This window comes from Pavona decussata, unplaced genomic scaffold, assembly GCF_977016875.1.
Source record: "Pavona decussata unplaced genomic scaffold, jaPavDecu1.1 SCAFFOLD_106, whole genome shotgun sequence".
NCBI classification, from domain to species: domain Eukaryota; kingdom Metazoa; phylum Cnidaria; class Anthozoa; order Scleractinia; family Agariciidae; genus Pavona; species Pavona decussata.
In genome coordinates this window covers 658,209-680,346 of record NW_028145520.1, presented here as the reverse complement: position 1 = coordinate 680,346, position 22,138 = coordinate 658,209, and the positions used below count along the sequence as shown (strand labels likewise).

The window sequence follows — 22,138 nt, the reverse complement described above, 5'->3', positions numbered from 1 at the left end:
AAAAAAGGGAAGGGGGGGACCAGGGAACCGTATCAACAAGATACAATCCTGGCAACAATGAGTGGGGACGGTTCCCCCATGACACCCCTCAAGACTTGTGAGCTAATTTCATCAACAGATGATGCTATCCTGGCGACAATGAGTCGGGTTGGTTACCCGATGATACCCCCTGAAAGGCTGTGATATGGTGACTGTTAAACTTCGTCTGGGATCAAACATGAGCTGGGGTACTCAACCCCCGGGGATTGCCCCACGAAGTAAGCAGGTGTCTCAACTATCTCAGTCTCAGGATAATACCCTTGTTATTCGTCAATGAAGTACAAGGGGGGGACCAGGAAACCAAAATCACTCTTGAAACATTGCCAAATATCATTTCTCAATGTTTTCAAACTAAAATGAAGGTTTTGGAGAGTTTAAAGTTTCAAGCCAAGTCTATAGTCAACCCTTTTGACGAAAAACCAAGCCTAACTTTCAAATGTCAGAGTTGAACGATCGAACGTAAACTGTAAACTATTTCTTTCACTTATTCCATAGATAACTATTTCAATAGTAAACCATGCAAGTGACATCTTGCCAGCTTTAAAGCTCGGTGATTGGCTATAGTTTAACCATAACCAATTTTAAGGTCGGCATCAAAGTCTTAAAGAAATAAATAAAAGTTGTAAAAGACCCGATAAACGCAGTTGTTATAAAAGATATTTATATTTCCTGACATTCCCTTTCTTCATCCTGTACCTCCCCCAAATTTTAGCTTAAAGGAATAAATCCTTTCAAAGTGAAAAAGTTCAAAAGTATGATACATACCTTAAGAAGCAGTCTAAAGTACCAGTAAAACAGTCGTGTCCTAAAAAAATTATAGCTTTAAAACATTTTTAAAACAAATTAAAAAACTACGTGCAAACTGTAGTCAATGCATCAATGCGTGCATGAAAAAAAAATTAATAAGAAACAACGTAATGCACATGAGTAATTGAAAGTTAAACTAAGACAAAAGTCAACTTCTCAAATGTAGGGAAATCCACAAAAAAGGTAGGGTAATCCACAAAAAAGTAGGGAAATCCACAAGTAAGTTTTAGAGACTATGACTAACAACAGAAATCCGACATGGCCGCCAATCCAAGATGGCGGCCAAAAACTTAAAAAAAAATTAAATCTTTTTAAACCTTCTAACAGCATTATTCATAAATAGAGTCTCCTTAACAATAGATTAGAACGATTTAGAAGGCAAACCCCGCATAAAAAGCCAACATTTTCAACTTAAAAAATCAAGGTAGGGAAATCCACAGCCTCCTTAAAGGCTAAAGTAGGGAAATCCACAAAGGGTAGCAAAATCCACAAAAAATGTAGGGGAATCCACAAAGAAAGTAGGGAAGTCCACAAAAGGTAGGGAAATCCACAAAAAATGTAGGGGAATCCACAAGGAAGCTAACATGCTTTATTTTGCCATTCCTCAGCAAGAAATAGGCTAGTATAGAGGAAGGGTTAGTATGTAAATGCAAGTCAACCAAACCTTAGATTGTCTTCACTCTGATACAAATTTAAACAAATGATGTAATCTTGAGGAAGAATCGAAACTGAAAACATTGATTGAGGTTTTTTGATCTTGGCAGTACATTCCTTATAGGACTAGTTGGGAGAATTTGATGTTGTAGTAAGTCCTAATGTCAAGATAAAAATTATTTTCATTGGCCATACATTCCTTATGGAACTAGTTGGGAGAGTTAGAGAGAGTTCACTGTAATCTAACACTGGCTTACCATTATTTTGTAGAAATGCATGTTTATGTTGAACAATAACTGTCATCCTAATAACCTTGCTGGAGTGTTCATATGGTAAAATTTCCAGCCCAGTTACTCGGCAACTGCGCTAGTTTTCCTCCTTATATGAACACAACAAAATTTGTACAAAATAAATTTTATCGAGGGGAGATATAGGAAACTGGGCTAGCCAAGGTTACCTGGCCCATTTAGAAGATGTTTCTCTTTTACGTGTATGGCCACATTTTTTTGTAGCATTGTGAACAGTTTAAATTGTATTAGTATTTTACAGCAATTTAGGGACCAAAGAGGGTGACCTTTAGTTAACTCTCATTCTTTTGTGTGGGCGTGCCATCCAATCATAAACCAAAATTAGCTGTCCCTGCCTTATGTTCAGATGGTCTGCATGCATAAAAGAACTAGACTTATTTAATTAAAGTGGTCACACGCTTAGGTTCCTTGCTGTAAATGAGATGTTTCTGAAATTATTTCTGATAAGATAGGTTTTTTGCTATAAATGACATGTTTTTTAAAATAATTTCAATGAAGCGTTCATGAAAGAAAGTATTTTAAATAAGTTGGACTTTCTACTATGAGATATTTATTTGTTTCATTTTGAAAATATTTTAAACGAAACATTGATGAAGAGATGTTTAACTATTTTAGAAAAGAAATTGGGCTTCTTGCCATAAATGAGATGTTTATGAAAGTATTTTAAATGAACTGTTGATGAAGGCAAGTATTTAAATAAGATGTTAATTTACTACTAAATACCAAAAAACGATTATCATCAAATTGAGTGGCAATAATCGCACAATAGCATGGATTGGGTAACGCTATTGGAGGTTTTTTTTGTTCTATCTTGGGCATTGGATTATTCTATCTTAAATCCACTAATCACGTCTGATGGGGAGTAATGGGTGAATGTGGAAAAATTTCCATGTGGACTTAAATCCCCCACTCGAGGTAACCTACGCAGAAGCTGTTTGGGATTGTCATGCAATCTTTCACCGCAAGTTTGTTTGAATGTGGATGTCACAAAGATATAACTGCAGGATGCGGACCCTCAAAGGAGGCATTGTTTTGGCGGTATAGAATTGTGTTTTGAAACTGGGAATTGATTTAACTTCTTAACCTTGAATTTGCCGGCTCGTAAATGAAAACCATTTCCTGCGGTTAGTGATGTTAGGTGAGATGCAGGATGGTAAAGGGGTAAAGCTAACCAGTGGACAGGCGTCCTTTTTCTAGCAGGTGATAGCAGGTTAGGGTTATATGTTCAGAGTGACGTGTGATACAAACAGAACCATAGCGTGACACATGAAAACCGCTAAAGAAAAATTGCGTACTCAAAATCAATTTACGGTAGTAAACCAAACTTGACAAATGTCCTAGATCATAAAGCCAAAGATTAATCTTGTATGGAGGCATGTTCTCTCTGGCCCTACGCGTTACTGTGAGCTCGCCTGAGATATTGAGACTTTCTTCAAGAATGTATAGTAAATACGTGATCAGGGAAATGGTCTAAAAATATACGTGGTTTCATGATTTAAAGGAAAGTAGACTAGTGATTCGCGAATGGGGCTTAACACAAAGGGGCTTTACATATAAGGACGATTTTGATTTGATTTAAGTTAACCTGAGCCTTGCCGACTCCAACCCAAGCATGCTTAATCCCTTTGCCTAGAATTCAAGGCCTCTCCGTACTTTTGTAATGCGAGTCTCGGTCCATATTTTGGTGTGTGGTGAGCTGGCCCCACCGTGGGGCATTCACGACATTATTAAAAAAACACGAATGGCCAAAGGTGGGGCCAGCTCATATGTATGCCAGCACTTGGGATTCAGGACCATAAATGCAGGCGCCTTAATTTTTTAAATGCAACTTGTGTCACTTAATATTTATGTACACAAATGCAAAGACATTCTTCATGATTATCGATTTAGAGATGTGATAGGGTTAGGTATAGTCCTAGGGTTTTTTTTGGCAAAATCTCTTCTCTTCAGTAGCAAACAGGAAACATTAATTATGTGCGATAGTTACGAAAGCACATCAAGTGTAGTAGCCAGAATAGCTTTTAGGTTACGTACTTTACATACGTATGGAGGCAACATGCGGTTTTCTTACAATATATATATAGGCGACTCGGGAAAATAAATCAGTGGTTTCACACACATAAGCCATGGGTATTAATCTATTTAAGCAGCTTAAATTCGGAAAGAGTACCACCAGTCTAAATATTGAAAACCACGACTGCTTTTTTTTTTTTTAGATCAGGGAGCCCCTAGTTCATGTTACCTTAAATATAGGGGCACTTTACACATAGCGGCGTTACGGATGGTCATTGTAAAAACGTCCCTATATGTAAAGCGAACCTGTTTATAAATTGGACCTATATTTACGGGTAATAGTAACAACTAGTGTCCCAAACTAGTTACAAATGTTGTAAACACGACAGCACACCGGTACTTTAAGTATACGTGGACCTTTTGTTGAATGCTACGCTTCATAATTTGTAAACACGCAAGATAAGTTCATAAGATCAATTTTGACAAGTAAAACATGGCTCACCGAAAGTTTAATAAGTGTCCATCAGCATGCTAAAGACTTAATAAGGAAAGTGCTCGAACGCTACATAAGTGCCCTAACATTACATAAGTGCCTGATTTGGCGTTACAAAAGTCCCCTTCAATCTCTCTCTCTCTAAATATTGAAAGTCGGGCACTTTTATCACTTTCAAGTCTCTCGTTTATAACTTCAACAAAATGCGTTGGTTGACATTTTCCTGACGAATAAATGAAGAAAATTCAATGTATTATAACCATACCTGCTCACCATTGAAGTTAAATTACATACGATTTTTTCTTCTTCCATACCGGCAGCAAAAGTGCCCTACGCCTTGAAAGCCCAAATTAACACAATTTTCGTTCGTTTTTCCGTGGCTAACATGATATCCAGTCTTTTAGACTTTTTCTTTGCTTTCTCTCGCTTTCCAAAATTTAATCTCTTCACAAAAATTTTGAGTCAAAAATCGCACGAGTTCATATGCATCTTCATAGACTTGTGACCTTTTCTTGACATCAAAAATCAACGCAACATGAATTTTGACGCTTTGGTCGATAATTTTTAAAATAGGCAAACTTTCGAGATCAAAAGGGTTGAAACATCTACAGCAACACTCCAGCCTTATTTTCCAAATCAAACTTTGTAGGAAATAGCCATTCATTATTTTATTTTCAATTTCTTTTTTTATTGTGGGCTTCTACCGTTAGTCTGAGTTACAAAAGTGCCCTATTTAGAAACGGAGCAAAAAACGGAAGAATCAGTGTGTCTTCGAACGCTTTTCAAAAAAATTCAAATTGTCCCAATATATTTACATGGACACCGTTAATTCCAAATTAATTTGTGGGCTTTTTATGGCAGATTTACTGGCTTATTCTTTCGAAAACATTTTTGGGCACTTTTGCAACGGTCCCAAACTTGACGCAATTCTTAAAGTACTCTAAGAGCTGAGATATTACTCAAGCTTTAAAATCTTATTAAACTGCAAGAAACAAATTACTCTTCTGTTCTCGGCCTTTTTGCATCTACCGGTAGTCCGCGTGACAAAAGTGCCCTATTTAAAAACAGAAGGATTAACGTCTTCAAAAGATTTTGCAGAAAAGTCTAATTTTGCTCACTACTATTACATGGAGGTGGTTAATCCTAATTTTGTTTTTATGAAGTTAATCGCAATTTATCGCTGATCCTGCTTTTTCGGAAAAGTTTTAGAGTGCTTTCACAACGGTCCCAACCTTGACGCAATTGTTGATGTACGTGTGGGCAGAAAAAATTTACTTGAGCTTCAAAGCTTTTTAACTTGAAAAAACTATATTACAGCTCTTTTTCCGCCCTTTTATATCCGGTATTTAATAAGAGCTAATCAGACGGGCAATCAAACACGTCTCCTACATTATTCTAGATTAAGCCCCTAACAATCTATCGTTACCTTTAGCAAGCAAAAGACGTCAATCGAAATGTCTTTACACCATATAAGAATTTAATAATACCCTTTGCTGTGCAAGGCATTTTAACAATACATACAACCCAGACAAATGATAAAAATTAAATGCTATTCAAACCAAGCCAGGAAGAAAAGGGTGTTTTCCTGACAACGATTATGAAAATTATAGTTTTGATGTACTTCAAAGTTTGTAAAAGCTGGTGTTGGTCGACAATGATTAACAATAAATGAAAAGTGAGATATTTTTGGCATAGTGTCAGTAACAGACGGTCATAACATTGAACTGACGTCATGGACTGACATTTCATGAGGCATACTTGAAGCCGCTTTTGAGAAGACATCAAGAAAAGAACAGGTAAATAAACATGTGTTCTGGCCATTCGTTGTATTTCAAATCTGGAGGCTTCAAACAAATTGTCATCAAATGTGTGGATAATGACAGCAAAAACGCGTTTTCAAAATATTAGCATCACGTTTTATGAAGTGTTGATTTAACTGTTTTCCAAAGGTGTCAATTTTCACTGGTGACACTGCACATGACAGATTGTACTCTCAGGTCTCAAATGATAGGACCCAAAAGCAGCCTCGTGGTAGAAAGGATAAAAGTGTAGAAAGGATAAAAAGTTATCTAAGCAACATGCGTCACAGGTGTTGCGTATTCTGGAAATAATTGACCCCAAAAGCAGCAGAGCTCACTGTTTGATAAGACTCTAATTCGGGACTCATTTTTGAAGGACGCCGAAAAGAAGTATACAGCTGAAACTGTGAAAGCTTATCTTCTCAGTTTAAGGCATTTCTGTTCGTACGTGCATGGTTGCTGAGAAATCTAGCAGCGTGGTTTTCAGTTCTGCTATTGTCTGCCAAATGGGCCAGAGAGAAAGCACGCCTTTGGTCTATGCCATACAAAAAGGACAGTAAACGGAGGCATCTAGGAAAGATGAGCACCGATCTCGTCAACCTTGAAACTCCTGAGGTGGTCAATGAGTTTGAACGCAGGAGTCAGCATGGAGCACTATTTCATATATAGAACAACTCAAGTGGAGAGCATTTTTGCAAATTAATCAATCCATCTTCATTCTCGTCAGAGATTTTCTTCTCCTAAATTTCATGATTGCAAATGCACATCGATCTGGTGTGTTATCCAATATGACCCTTGACGAATACTGTCAAGCAAAAAAAGCGAAGGGTAGCTTCGTGATACGTGTCAAAAGCCATAAGACTGCTGATACTCATGGCCTAGCGCACGCAGTGTTATCACCATCAAGTTTGTTCACATATTTGAAAGTCAGTTCATCAATGAAGTACGAAGCCAGGTGTTGGATTTAACTTTATTTTGAAAGTCTGCCTTCACAAATGTGCACAATTAGCATATGCATGAAGAAATGAAATCAGATTTGGCTGATCTAATGGCGCATAAGGAGACCACCGCTTGGACATGTTATCGACTAAAGGAGAAGCAAGAGGCGTGTCTACAAGCGGCAAGTAAGCTTCCTCACATTATGAGATCTGAAGCAAACAAAACGGTACAACATACACAAGTCACCAGCACAAGTTGTGATGACGACGTTCCGGAAATTGACCGTGAGGATTCAGGTGCTGTAGGATCCAAGGCACGTATAGTCTGGAAAGAAGATGTTATTGCCTTAAAAGATCTCTTTGCAGAGAAAATTAAAGCGAAATTGGAAAGTATGACAGTCGTTAAAGTGCCCCTAACCCTTCAATTTGTTTTCTTTTGGTAGATTTCCATATCTTTCAAGAACTCATTTTCGAAACAATTTTTGAGAAATATTGAATCTTTTTCTTTTTACGAGCACTAGAAGTGAAGGCAGTCTTGTCAATATTTTCACCTATCGTTCGCATTAGTCCCCCACTCGGCCAAATATGGAGCGTGACGTAAGAAAAGGACATCGTGCAAAAATATCTGAAGATTCGGGGTAATGCTTCAATTGTAAACAGAGAAAATGGTTAAAGAATGTGTGGTTTTGGGATGCAGCAACTCTCGAAATGTAGAGAAAGGAATCAGCGTGCATAAGATTCCTTCTGAATCCTTCTGGTGTCCTGTTCTTACGTCACAGCTAAGAAAGTGTCAAACATCAGACGCTTCTCATTGGCTCGTTCCTAATGAGCCCACGAGACAAACATTTGTCCAGCGGGGCTGAAAGCGCGCAAAAATTTAAAAATTTCAGTAACTTTTAGTGCTCGTAAAATAAAAAGGATTCAATATTTCTAAAAAAAAATTTCGAAAATGAGTTTTTCACACATATGGAAATCTACCAAAAGAAAACAAATTGAAGGGTTAGGGGCACTTTAAAGACAAAATTCAAGGAAATCCTAAGCTCCGTTTTCTAGACTCGAGAAAGGTGTATGACAAGATCAATCAATCAATCAATCAATCAATCAATAAAATTTATTTACCCTCGAATTTACAGTGTAGCACTGAAGTGCTAATATCTTCGAGCCAACTACATTGATAAATAATTATAATAAAAAGTTAATTCTATATAACAAATAAGATAACTTACTACCTAGACAACTAACTTGTAAATTATCATGATGTAGAAAGGTTTGCAGTTCCTGCCCTTTTAAGTAAATTATTGTTCCCAGTAGATATCAGTCGTTGAAAAGAAGTAAAATCAGAAATAGTGCAGTAATGGTCAGGAAGAGAATTCCACGATGTTGCTGCCAAGTAACTAAAGGAATTGATACCATAAGAAGTGGTCAGTGGTTTGGGCAAACAGATTATACTATGTCCTCTTAAAAAATAGGTGCTAGAGCGTAAATGAAACATATCTTTTAAAATGAAGACATTTAAAAATAGTTAGAATTATGTTTTGTAAACGCTTGTCCTTAAAGTTTGCAGTTCCTGCCTTTTTAAGTAAATTATTGTACTCAGAGTTAAAATCCTTGAAAATAAATCGAAGAATACGTTTGTTTAATAGGTCCAGTTTATTAGAATCTTGTTTACTAGAGAAATGCCACACCATAGAACAATAATAAAAGTGAGGAAGTATAAATGCCTTATAAAGACGGAGCATGGTCTCAGTAGACATCAGTTTGCCAAACCTTGTCATAACGCTAAACTGATTGTTACATATAGAGGACACATGTTGCTTAAATGTAGGATCTTTATCAATTGTAACGCCGAAAAGTTACATTGAGTCATTTACTGAGAAATTAAACTGATGGTCAGTTTTTCCTAGTATCATCCCTTGGTGTTTGCTGGGATTTGCTATCATTCCATTGATCTCGTACAAGGCATTTGCTGAGCTTACCTCATGCGAGAGACGCACCGTACCAGATCCATATCGGCGGTGTAGAGTTGACCATCGTCTGCATACATATGTAATTGTACAGTTTTGATTTGTAGGAATAAATCATTTATTCTTAGTGAGTGGCGCTTCAGCAACAACACCAGCCACAAAATGTCAGAGATGGCTGACGACCAGCCCTCTCCTGAATTGCCCAAAGAAATTGACACTTTAGACAACAAGATGTGTCGGTACTTTTCACGCGATGACAGCAGCGCATCTATGGCCCCTCCCTCAAACTCGAGCTATGTGAGTAAGAATATGTTTACTGATGAGCACAGAAAGTATTTACTCCAGTTTTGTGGTGAAGTGGTGAAATCAGGCGTCATTTCCCAAAATGTTGTTCACGGGTTACTAAGCAAAGAGGAAGAGGGAAGAGAGATACTACAGATGTTCACCTTGAAGCAAATCACCAATCGTTTAAAATACGAGCGAAAGATGAATTGCAAGCTTAATTCCACCTAAAGATTCCTAGATTTCTTAGGTCATACTAGATTCAAGATTTAGCTTTTTGAACTACAGGGCTAGTAATGCAATGAAAAATGGCCTATGGTTAGCCACCGTACATCGCAGGTACGTTTTTTTTTTATTTGTACTACAAACATACCGGTACCATCATGACCCTCTACTAAGTTAAATCAACATCTGCTTCCAGTAAGAGTAGGAACATTACTAGATCTTGATGTTTATAAAAGTTAGCGAGATTTCCAATGTAACAGTTGTAAGCTACAACCAGTTGCAAAAATAGTGAGACACTCCAACCAAAAATCGCCCTTTACCACTTCAAATTGCTGCCGCTCATAAATCTGTGAGACATGACAGTACCCCCCTCCCTCCCCTCCATACAAAGTTCTTCCTCCAAATTTTGAGCGTCATCTTGCATTGCTAACAACATTGATAAGGGGGGGAGGGGGAATGGAAAGCACGTGATCACGGCAACTTCATTTAAGGCCAAATATGTTACAGTGTCTCAAGTCTTTTTGCAACTAGTTGTCTGAGTTAGGGGTGAACATCCAGGCCCTTTTCTCGGATGTGGAGGAACGTACAAATGATGTTGACCTAAATTTGGAAAATGCAACATCTATTTAGTACATCACTGGACATTTTAGGGTTCTAATTGGGGTGGAAGTGCGCTAAATAGGCCGTTCGAATTCGTGGCATTGTCAATTCGCTCTTTGTGACGTTACGGAGTTTCTTGTTTTCTTCCGTTGTGTAAAAGAAAATGGTTTATCGCGGACATATAGATGCACAGACGAAAGCGTATGTGAGATGTCTTCGTTTACAAAGCGATTTAACTGTGCGTGAAATAGTACATCTCTGTGGTATATCTTGGGCGTCCGTTTATCGCTGTTTAAACACAAACACTTGCGACAAGAACAGACAGTCACGCGGGACACGCGGGAGGCCTCGTGCAATAACTGGACGAGAGGAAAGGGTTATTGAACGAAATATCAACAAGCTGCGCAAGCAAGAAGGGAATTTTTCATGCCACCGAATAAGAGCTGAATCAGGGTTACATCACGTATCTTCGTGGACAGTAAATCGTACGTTAAAGCGGATGGGATATCGCTTCATGGAGGCTCGAAAAAAAGGTATCTTAACGGACAAAGATTACAGTGAACGTCGTCAATTTGCTCGTACGGTTAAAAGGACCTACCCGGAAGACTTTTTCCAAAATGGCATTTGTTTTTACCTCGATGGGGTCAGTTTTTATCACAAAACCAATCCGTTGGACGATGCAAGAACACCTCAGGGGAAAGTTTGGCGTAAACGGAATGAAGGACTCTCGTGCACTGCCAAGGGTTCGCATGTGGGCTCCGGGGGTAGAGTTGTGAAAATGATTGTGGCTATCTCATATTGGAAAGGGGTCATTTATTGTGAACAGTATGATAAACTGGATGGGGATTACTTCTCTGCATTTGTACGTAGAAATTTTCCGAAAATGTTTACAAAGAGCGGTAAACAAGGTTCTAAGTTATTTGTGCATGATAATTGTCCTATTTTGAATTGTGCAAAGGCACGACGAGCTGTCAAAGACGTTGGGGGCAAATTATTTGCTATTCCTAAGCGCAGTGGCGATTTAAATCCTATCGAGAATGTTTTTAATGTAGTAAAGCGTGAGTTAAGGAGACAAGCGATAACATCACATCTGACATCTGAGTCATTTCAAGAGTTTGCACAACGAGTGAAAAGTACGCTATACTCGGTGCGAAGAGAAATTATTGACAATACTATCGGGTCAATGTATAAGCGATTAGATTTAGTTGTAAACAGTAGAGGCGGCCGTACTAAATACTAAAGAAAAAATTGTCTAGGGGAGAATGAGGCCACAAAGTATTAAACACAAGTCTTTGCTTTATTTTGTGACTGAGGGAAAACAATGTCACACTATTTGGTTATGTCACGTCGAGAATGCGTGACTTTTGCAAGATCACAATAAAACCAAAACACTTGCACTAATGTCATTTGTAGTCAATCCTAAATAGTTATAAATGGCCAACGATAAAATACAGTCAGGGGTGAAAGCATTCCATGTGTTATGTATCATTTTATGACGGTCTACCATCACAACACGGTCTACCATCACTACAGTAAGAAATATGATATGTTATCTATTTTTAACCTAGGAGGGAGAATTAATTGCCATCACCAACTAGATGAAACGATCCCATATACGATAACTTGCGCCGTATTTTACTGTGTCTTCCAAAAGTTTAAGCCATGAGCCTTCTTTTTGGAATTTTTCGCATGGAAAAACAGAATAGTCTTCGAAACAGGGGAATCCTGTAAGAAACGACAGTCGGGTAAAATTCGCTGGATATTATGTGGTAGTACTTAGCCTTTAGCCAGAATAAAGGAGACGCAGAGTTGTGATTTTCGCTGAGTCGCACTTACCGCGAGGCGCATACAAAATCGTTAGAGCATAATCGTTAGAGCATAAATCAGCGATTTTCAAATTTTATTTAGCTTAAAACATTTAGTAAGTTGTGTCCTTAAAAGATTCACGTTTTTTACAAGTCATATGCATTTAAATTATTTTTTTCTTATACACGTTAATATATAGCTTCAGTATGGCTGTTAAAAAATAATAAAATGAAATGGATAGATGCAGTTTGAGGAAAGGAGGCAGCTGTAAACAGGCCAGCACATATACTTTTCATTTTTAATTTGCCTTTGAAAGAAATATAATGGGAAATTTCAACATAAGAATTATTGCACCTGAATGCTGGCACTAGCCTCGAAAAAGGTGTGCTGTATTTAAACATAGGCAAGCTAAGTCTCTAGTTATTCTCAATAAAGAGTCTTTGTTAAGTGGCCAAAATGCCCGTTGCCAAAGCGCCCTATTGTGACAAAAGTGCCCTAACCCACGTTGCCAAAGTGCCGTAATGTGGAAAAAGTGCCCTACGATATGTTGCAAAAGTGCCCCATGTGACAAAAGTCCCTGGACAGTTGCAAAAGTGCCCTTCAATCTCTCTCTCTCTCTCTCTCTCTCTCTCTCTCTCTCTCTCTCTCTCTCTCTCTCTCTCTCTCTCTCTCTCTCTCTCTCTCTCTCTCTCTCTCTCTCTCTCTCTTCCTCACTCCAGAGGAAAAGTAGGGCACATCTGTAACATTTCCCTCTTTCGCTCAGTACTGCCTAATCACGATTCGCAAAATTCCCGTTTTGTACAAAGCGACTTTCAAATCACAATTGTGCCTCCCTGATTGACTCAATCTTCACAAAACTTTGACACAAGTTAAAGTAGATATCAAGAAATTTAACAACGGAAACAGAAAGTTCATAAAAATTTTCCTTATTTTTTAGTGTAGATTTGAAGTTAACCATGTCTCAAAAACGTCAACGTTACAAAAGTTCCTGGTTTGCCATATGTTCCAGCAAGGGTTTTCCACACAATTTCTTGAGAGATAACAATCATTAATACAATCAAATTAAACATTAGCCTGACAGCAATGACTGACCTCAATTTCAGGTTTGTCCTTTAAAACAAAAAGGAGTTAGACCTGTGAAAAGTTATTTTTTCACTCTTTTCGCTTTTGCGCTACCGCGAAAATTAAAGGGGTATAATGTTCCATAAAATTAATTCCCTTTGAGACTCACAATATAAGGAAGTCGTCTTCGAAATACAATATCAAACATTATTATCAAACATGGTTTCTTGCCTGGTACTCTTTTCATCGTTTACCTTTTAGATATTAGAAGAGGCGTTGAACAGCATAGCAACGAGAAAAAGTTGACCCGGAATACGAAATTACGCTCTTTTGCAGTACTCTGCACCACTTAAACACATTTATCCCTATGGATCTTTTTTCCGGGGCTGGTAATGTTTCAATTATCCTTTTCTACAGTAAGGTGTTCAATGCTTTTATAAATGAGAGTTTTAAATTACAGAGGCAAGGGATAGGTCAGTCGCGCGCTGGCATACCGTAAACACTCAAGTTAGCGCCCAGCTTCAAATAAGCGCCCCACTTCGAATTAGCGCCCCTCCTAAGGCTCAAAAGTTGTAATAAGCGCCCCACCTCCCCAGAGAAAAAATAAGTTTCGGTACTCGGTACGATATACGAGACGCATTGTTAAATAGTATAAACAGTAATGTCCTTTCAAAGTCCCACGGGTTTGCTTCTCATTTCCTTGATAGAAATATCCAAGAAAAAATGAGTTTCGGTACTCAAAAAGTAGTTTTCTATAGGGTTTTTGAATTTATGTTGCAGTTTGGTTTTAAATAGCAAAAAAGATAATGTCATTTTGAGACTAAGAATTGATAAACGAAATAAGCGCCCCCCTCTCGCCTTAGAAAATTAAATAAGCACCTCGGAAGCTTATTCGAGCATTTCAACAAAACAATGGCAATCCATTTTTCCTTGCTTGCTTCATGAAAACAGCCATTTTGTATGTGTATTTTTTCCTTATTTAATAAAAGACCTATCGCTCGTAATAACGATGAGAAAAGAATGTATCTAGACACCTATACATGAAATCGCGGGAACGGGAAGGTCGCGAGAACGCTGGAATTAATGTAGTTTAGAGGCAAGAGAAAATAAGGAGCTCGCTTCTTTCGGTTTGAGGATGGCATTTTCTCCTAGTGTAGCTCGTGGCTACTTTAAGGAGCGTTTACTAAGCAGTGTACGAGTATTGAACAGTCTTTCCAATCGACACAGGTCAAAGAGGATGGAGGGTTTCAAAACCGTGCTTAAAAAAATCGAAATTAAACGAAACAAATCAAGTATCTGTAATCATGTGATCCAACCTACTTGTTTAGTTTTGGTTGTTGTTGCTCTTTTTGTTTGGTCTACTCAGTCGGATACGTCGTTTTATTTTCGAGTGTCTAAATTCCGCAATTTTTTTTATCGTGTGGGTATTCCACTACTGAGGAACCTACGTACAAGAAACCCCCCTCAGTCCCCCCCTCTTTCTCTCCTCCGCCACTCCTCCACCTTACACCGTGCCTCTCCTACCGAACTACCTAGCAGCAGTTAGAGCAGCGAACTGGAATTGTTTGTCAAGATCAATATGAAACTAATGGAAATAAATAATCGTCTATTTAAGTGGCTTCCGGCGCCCGGTCAGACATAGTAACATTCGTCACATTTGTAACATTCCTGTTATTATTTTATTTTTCGAAGAAACTAGCATTACAAGTGCTATAATTAATTCGACGAAAAATAAACTCATGTACCTGTATTTACTGGTAATCTGTCATCTCAATGAAAAGCAAAATAAGCAAAGACGGCCAGCCGGCTCAAACAGCGGTGACTACCAATCTGCAGTTGCTCGATTTGATCGTTCATCTTTCCACGTGCGTTAAGACGTCTGCGAGTGTCTTGGCTTACGATCAAATTGGGAGTTTGTCGAGGCGGTGACTACCAATCTGCAGTCGCTCCATCGGATTGTTCGTCTTTCCACGTGCGTTTAAATGTTTGCAAGCTGTTTTGCTCGACTTACGATCGAGTGAAGAGTTTTTCGAGGTAAGTGTTTGTTTTCTCACATGCTTTAAAAGTCTGACTGGCTCTGTACTTTAAACTTCAAAGCCTACCTTCTTTAGCTGGAGAGCTGATTCATGGATACGAAACATAACAATTACCTTCTTTATCTGCCTTATTATGATTTTAAAAAGTCTAGACAAGTCTTTTGATGGATGTCAACCGTCTCTACCCAAAGCAACAAAGTTAGAATCGTTGTTTATTTCCATTTATACATTTATTTCAGAGCAGTTCATTCAGTCTGTAATTGATGTCCGTCATTTGGTACGATAAAGAGATGAAGCCATTAAATGTAAGTAATGTTTTTTTGTTTTCTTTTAGTGTACCCACCCCCCCCCCCCAGGGGGGTGATACTTCCAGAAAAATTAGGTGGGGGTGTGCGGCGGGCTTCCTGAAACCCATACCCTATTTCAGACCAAAATCTGTGATTTTCCCTACCCTATTTCATATCTGATAAGAAATTTGATACCCTATTGCAGACCAAAACGGCTAAATGACCATACCCTTTGGCCATATGAGGGAGCACTCCCCGGGGGTACCTACCTAGTTGATGTGTGCCTTCTTGGATGGATAATTTCTGCTAACCATCATTGTTGTCACCCAATTGTGACCACATGATGATTCATTTGGAAGGTTACATAATGATTTGATTTGTCAGAGTAGATACACGAATGTACAAACAGAACAATAAATTTAGTGTAACCTGCTAAATAAATCATGACCTGGTTCTGGCCCTCGAGCTGTCTGTCAAGCAACACTATGCTCTTGGAAGATAGGATCCAGGAATAATTGCTTGCACATGCCCACGGTGAACTAATTATTTGTCACTCTAAGAACACAAGTCTGGACGGATCCCAATTAATCATCTCTACCTCAGTACCTTTTTTTTTGTCTTTTTTATTTCACTTCCAGTGAAGAGTTACAGTGAAATAGTTACAAACATAAATACAAGCAAAGAAAATACAATACAAGACTTAGCTTAAAAAAAAAATTAAAAAAAAAGGTTTGATTACAATTTACAACGCCCAAGGTGCATCTTATGTTCAATCGGCAAAAAGGTAGCTTTTAGTTCTATGGCATTTAAAGATTGATTTGTAATTTTTCCTCATTACCTAATTAACACAAATCACAGTTGTCTCTAAACTCAAAAGTATTTTGAATTTCCAATGTTCAAAGGTACTGCTTAAATACATCCAAATAAAACTGTAGATAAATTTAATGAATCAGAATTGAAAACGTTTTTGATTGGCATACATTCAAAACCTGCCAATGGTTGTATTTTCCCACAAATGCAAATGTCTTGTAATTGCCCAATAAGTACTTGACAGGATTCAAATATACCTTCCTTCAAATTTTTAATCATGAATTTGTTTTCATTTATTTAGCATCTATTCACACATAATGAGTCGCCACCAAACTATTTTGTTTGAGTCTAGGAGATACAAATTATAAACATGCTCAAACCAGATATCTTAGACACAATCAATTAAAATATTCTTGAGATTTAAAGTGATTTGATAGGAGTGAGTGTTACATTGACCGCCAGTAACTTTTAAAAGAGAACAGAGGTAGAGGTGATATACAGCAACCTCGAATACATGGACAGTAGTGGGCAGCTAGAAAACTGATCTGATTAATGGAGCATGCACAGACAATTGCCCCTGGACCCTCTCTAGAGAAAACGTAGTGTTGCGTGACAGACAGAGGATGTTCGCCTGGACTAATCATTATCTAACCTAAGTTGCGTGGCAATTTAACAAGGATTTAAATTTGGAACTTTGCCAAATCCTTCCGTTTGATACATGCACAACAGGCAGTTGTAATAATAATTATGTTGCACACTTCTCAAGGTTTGGCCTTGCATTCATGGTAACATGTCCTGAAGCACTTTTCATCTTCCCATCTTTCAAGTAATATATCAAACACGAGGAAGGGTGTTTCATCAGATATCCAAACACTGAGAAGTAGGTTGAAAAAACGAGGCGCAGCCGAGTTTTTTTCAACGACTTCGAGGTGTTTGGATATCTGATGAAACACACTTTTGAGTGTTTGATATAGCTTCTCAAATGATCAATAATTCTTGGAGAAATTCAAGGCTAAAGTTGGCAAAATTCTATGGTAATTAGGATCACATATCCAAACCACGGTCACGGCAGTGATTTTCTTTGTTTTCTCTTGATGAATTATTAATGAGTACGAGAATTAAATTTCTTGCTCAATCTATCCATCCATTATTCAATCAATATATTGATTGATAGGTTGACCAATCAGCCAAGCAATTTTTTTCTTATTTTGTTAAATCAATAGCTTTGTTCCTTAAGTAGGTTTCTTTCCATTAAAAGGTTGAGGCTAAAGGGCAAATGGGAGGTTCGGGGGATAATATGGTGATTGTTGAGATGACAGTGTATATGGTAATTTTGGAATGATTATTGAATGTCATGTGACATTTTTAAAATCATTCAGTATTTTCTAATAGTGTTCAAAAGTTAAATGATCAGTAACCTTATTATTTATTTCTTGCTCTTTACTTTCAGGCTGGTGACTTTTTGAAAAAGCTTCACTGTTCAGAGTCTGAATCTTCTGTGAGTACATCAATAGTACATTTTACTTATTAATTACTTTGAATAATCAACACATGAATACGCTTAAAACATGAAACAGTTTGAACAATTCAAAGATTGTTTCAATTGTTGTTTGTTACTTGAAAAATTATGTCTTTTGGCAAGTAGTCACAATCACTTACCCAATGTTCAAATATCTTTATGAATTATCTGTTTGTTAGTTAATATCACACATCTTATTTGATATAATTTTAATTACTAGTTTGTTGTTTGAAGCATTTAGTCAGATATATTATGTTGTTATATCCATGGTCATTGTTTATTGAAGCAGTTTAATAGGTATCAAGGTGTTTTTGTGCATGTAAATAATTGTTTGTTTGTATCCAATTATCATGAATTGACCAGACTTGCTTTTATCATAATAAATGCTACAAATATATATATTAATTTTTTTTTGGACTGTTTAGGATGGGGGCTCTGATAAGTCTGACTCAGCTGATTCTGATGATGATGAGTACGATGATGAAGAGGAGACCGGAAATGATGAGACTGAAGTTTCTGAGAATGAGAGTGATAAACCAAAGGAAGAAGTTGAGGAAAGTGATAGCGATGGAACGAGAAGCAATGAGGTGATGAAAGATGATGGAAACTCAGCTTCTAAGGTAAGAGAAACCAGTGTCTTTCAGAGAAGAGCCTCGTCTCTGATTTTAAGGCTGTTTAATATTCATCAATCCATCCATCCATTCCTTTTTTTTATTTACATTGTAAAAGCAAAGACAAGTATTGAAAAGTGGTTTAAAATGCACTCAATAGCCCTCAAACACATGAGTCTGAGCACCCACCCCTTGTAAACCTACACACACGTTGCTACTATTAATTTTGCTTCTTAAAAATGTTTTTTGTCTTCCATTGAGTATTAGACTATTATAATACACTTATGCTATAATTCATATACATCATAAAAGTTTATTTCTGCTAGACTTTAATTTCATGGAATTTCTCCTGCAAAAACCACATATCAGAGTATCCAAGTTAAATTATAATTACTTTTTCTGTAGGATTCCAACTGTGAAGATAACAACATGGGCAAGCAAAGTGGAAGTGGAGGCACCTGGAAACGCCGGCGCTGTCCCATAATTTACTGCAAGTCTAAAGTTGTTCACATACCTAGGCACCTGCAAGACGTCCATGGGTGGTCGCGAATACATGCAAGGACAGCACTAGTGCGTTATGGCATGAGAAAAACTTATTCTTTTTCGCATCCAAAGAAAGCTCCGAAGAAGAAAAAGCAAACAGAAGAAGAGGCTAGTAAAAGCAAAGGATCAAAAGACTATCATTACTGCCCCTTACAAGGATGTACAGCATTAGTAAAATGGCTACCTCCGCATCTGCGTAAGGTTCATAAATTGTCTCCTGATGAGGTGAAAAAAGCCCTTTCCAAGGAAGCAGGGAAGCGTGTTCGGGACTCCCATCGTGTACCTATTCACCAGAAAAGGCTCCATTGTCGTAACAAATTTCAAGATGAATCAGATCGACTTTCAGTTTCTGAACATTGCAGCCAAACAGTACCTTGTATAGTCCTTCCAGACAGCGATGAAGAAAACAATGAGAATGAAGACACATCGGAAACTGTCAGTGGAAATGTCCATGCACATGAGGTGTTAAAGGACTTTAAGGCGTGGCTTCAGTCAGCAGATGGAGGGCAGCTGGACACGAAGACAACTGAGCAGCATTACAAGAAAATGTTGAAGCTTTTAAGCATCATCGATGAAAAGATGGAGGTGTCCTCGTTATATGACGATCAGGTAATAAATAAGAAGTTTCTGGAAGGCTACGCCAAAAAGCAATACCATCCCAAAACAACACAATCTTATCTGATGAGCTTGCGCCACTTTTATTCCTTTTCCCTGACCACTGACTTGGGCGAAAGTACAACAAAGGAGAAGGTTATAGCGCTGAGGGAAAAGGTAGCAAGATGGTCTACTTCATTTAGTCGTAGCGGCGCGAAACGACATTGGGAGAAGATGGAGGAGGATTTGCACTCATTTCACTAGAGCAGATAAAGGAGTTCGAAAGAAGTAAGGCCGCCAGGGATGCAATCTGTCTATTAGGAAAATTGTCAGGCGCGCACAACATAGACATATCACAGGGTCAGTACACTTTGCTTAGAGACTTTTTGATTGTCGAAATTTCAATCGACAACGCTAACAGATCTGGAAACATGAAAATGGGAGAGTTCAAAAAAATGAAAACAGAGGGAGATGACAGTGTGATCCTTGTAAAAGACCATAAGACATTGTACAGCCATGGACATGCCCGAATTGTTCTGAGCCAGAAAATGTCGGTGGTTACAAATCTTTGTCACAGAAGTTCGCTACCGCGTTTCAGGCGCCACAAATGACAATGATCATCATGTTTTTCTGTCTTGGAATGGGGAAAGTCTGGCCTCGAGCCAAATAAGCAAGGCGATGAAATCCGTTTGGAAAAAAGCGGACATTGGTGGTACCATACATACAACCATACTGCGAAAGTCAGCAGTGTCAGGAGTACACTGCACAACCAATAGTAGTGAGACCCACAGTGATTTAGCTGATTTAATGGCTCATGATGTGGCTACTGCTAGGCATTATTACAAGCTAAACGAGAAGTCGAAATCTTCCGTTAAGGCCTCAAGACAACTGAGATGTGTCATGCGTGGAGAGAAACAAAAGAAGGAAAGTGATCCTGAAGGAATCTCAGTTGTCCCGTCTCCAAAGGAGTGTCAGTCAAAAACGTCAAAGGTCTCATGGTCTCCTGCAAAAGAAAATTTGGTTCGAGACGTTTTTCAAGAAGAAATTGCCCAAAAATCTGTCTCCTTAGAGATTGTGAGATCAAAACTATCTAGTCATCCAGAGCTCCAGAATGAGAGTCCTAAACGGGTGTTGGACAAAGTTCGTTCACAGTGGCGGTACGAACAAGAGACTGCAATAGAGCCTTTAGATCTCCCCTCTGAACAAGAGACACTGGAACAGCGAGTCCAGAGAACCCTGGAGGACCAAGCCGACACCAGTGACATTATTCCTCCAACTGTGACAAGCAGCGTGAAAAATGTATTTACCTCAACTGTACTGGTAAAAGTAAGGAACACTTTCAAGGAAATGATTGTGACATCTGCCCCAATCTCGAAACCACGTATTAAAGAGACTCTTGAGAAAAAAAGCTGGGGAAGGGATATGTTAGAGAAGGTCTCAGTGGACACTATAGTGAATCGAATTAAATATGAAAGATGTGTTCATAGGGGTCTCAAGAAGATCTAGGCCTAGCTGAGGATTCTTGTAAATGTCCTTCACAGGGTTTTTAACAGTGCAGACTTTGTTTTTTTTTTGTAAAGTTTCATGCAACAGGGCTAAAGGTGCTATAGGCCGATTAACCAATTTTGCAGTTTTTAACTCCCTTTAAAGGGCGGTTTACATGGAACAAGCTTGTCGCATGCGACAAGCTTACGACAGGCCTACAATACACCGCCTAAGTGACTTGCAGGTTGGTGCATGAAACAATTCGTGTCGTAGGCCTGTTGTAAGGTTGTCGCACGCAACAAAGTCGTACCGTGTTACAAATTGCCTGTTCTGTGGGGACATTTTGAGTGCAAAGACCTTTCATTGAGATTCCTGGCTTTTTTTGTACAAACTTACTATGGAGTTTGAAAACGAGTGTTAAAAGAGCAATTACGGGTAGGGGGCATATAGTTGTCCTTTTTTGTCAGAGTTATCTTTATTGCTGTTGTCGTTAATGTTTATCTGTCTATGGTAATGAAACGCAAGAACTAGTTTACTTAAAAACAATTGCGGATAGCTAAAGAAGGAACGCGACTAGGCGCAAAGTTGTTGTGGTTATTACAAGTGTTCCGATATTGTAACAGTTTGGGATGACATGTTTTATCAGTTTAAAGTTTGATCAGTTAATATTTCAGATGGAAGTTAGTGAAGGGATGAGTGTTATCTGATTTAGTAACTTTTTTTCATAAGAGTGACACTACGTTCTATTTTCAAATTCTTGGCCTTATTTCTGGTGCATGTGGTTGAAAACCACGTTAACAAGTATAAATATTGTTTATGTTTCATTTTTAGACTAGAAATGAAACCTTTCCTTAAAATAGGAAACAGCTGAAAGTTTTACGGTGCTTCTTTTCTCGCATGCTTTTTAGAAGTCCTAATCATTGTTACTTTTTACTCCTTTTATGCCATGCTCTTTTGGCGATCATGTGAGGATCGAATCATTAATAAAGTTTTTGGTTTTTTTGGTTGTGTTAACAAAATGAAGGTGCCCCACGTTTTTTATTTGCGAGAATAGCTACTCAGTCGCAGAGAACACTTGTCATATTACGTCCTGTACTTGAGAATATGAGAATTGGTATTGATAATTGGGGACAGTCACCAGCATTACAAGTGGAAGAAATCTTGAATTTGAACAATGGATCCATCACCAGTTGGCGCCTCTGACTAGTAGTAATATAAAGGCGGTGGCAAACGAGGCCCATTGTACCGGAAATATTGTTGCTC

General features: G+C 38.1%; 2 pseudogenes across 1 annotated transcript; both read left to right on the top strand.

Annotated features, from left to right (window-relative positions):
- Nucleotides 1-57: 57 nt before the first annotated feature.
- Nucleotides 58-9,745, top strand: LOC146471107 (uncharacterized; annotated as a pseudogene).
- Nucleotides 9,746-14,809: 5,064 nt separating this feature from the next.
- LOC146471106 (uncharacterized) lies at nucleotides 14,810-21,637 on the top strand (annotated as a pseudogene). Its single transcript, XR_014866878.1, has 5 exons — nucleotides 14,810-15,024; nucleotides 15,266-15,331; nucleotides 17,574-17,621; nucleotides 18,068-18,262; nucleotides 18,659-21,637. The product of XR_014866878.1 is annotated as an uncharacterized LOC146471106 (transcript).
- Nucleotides 21,638-22,138: the final 501 nt, after the last annotated feature.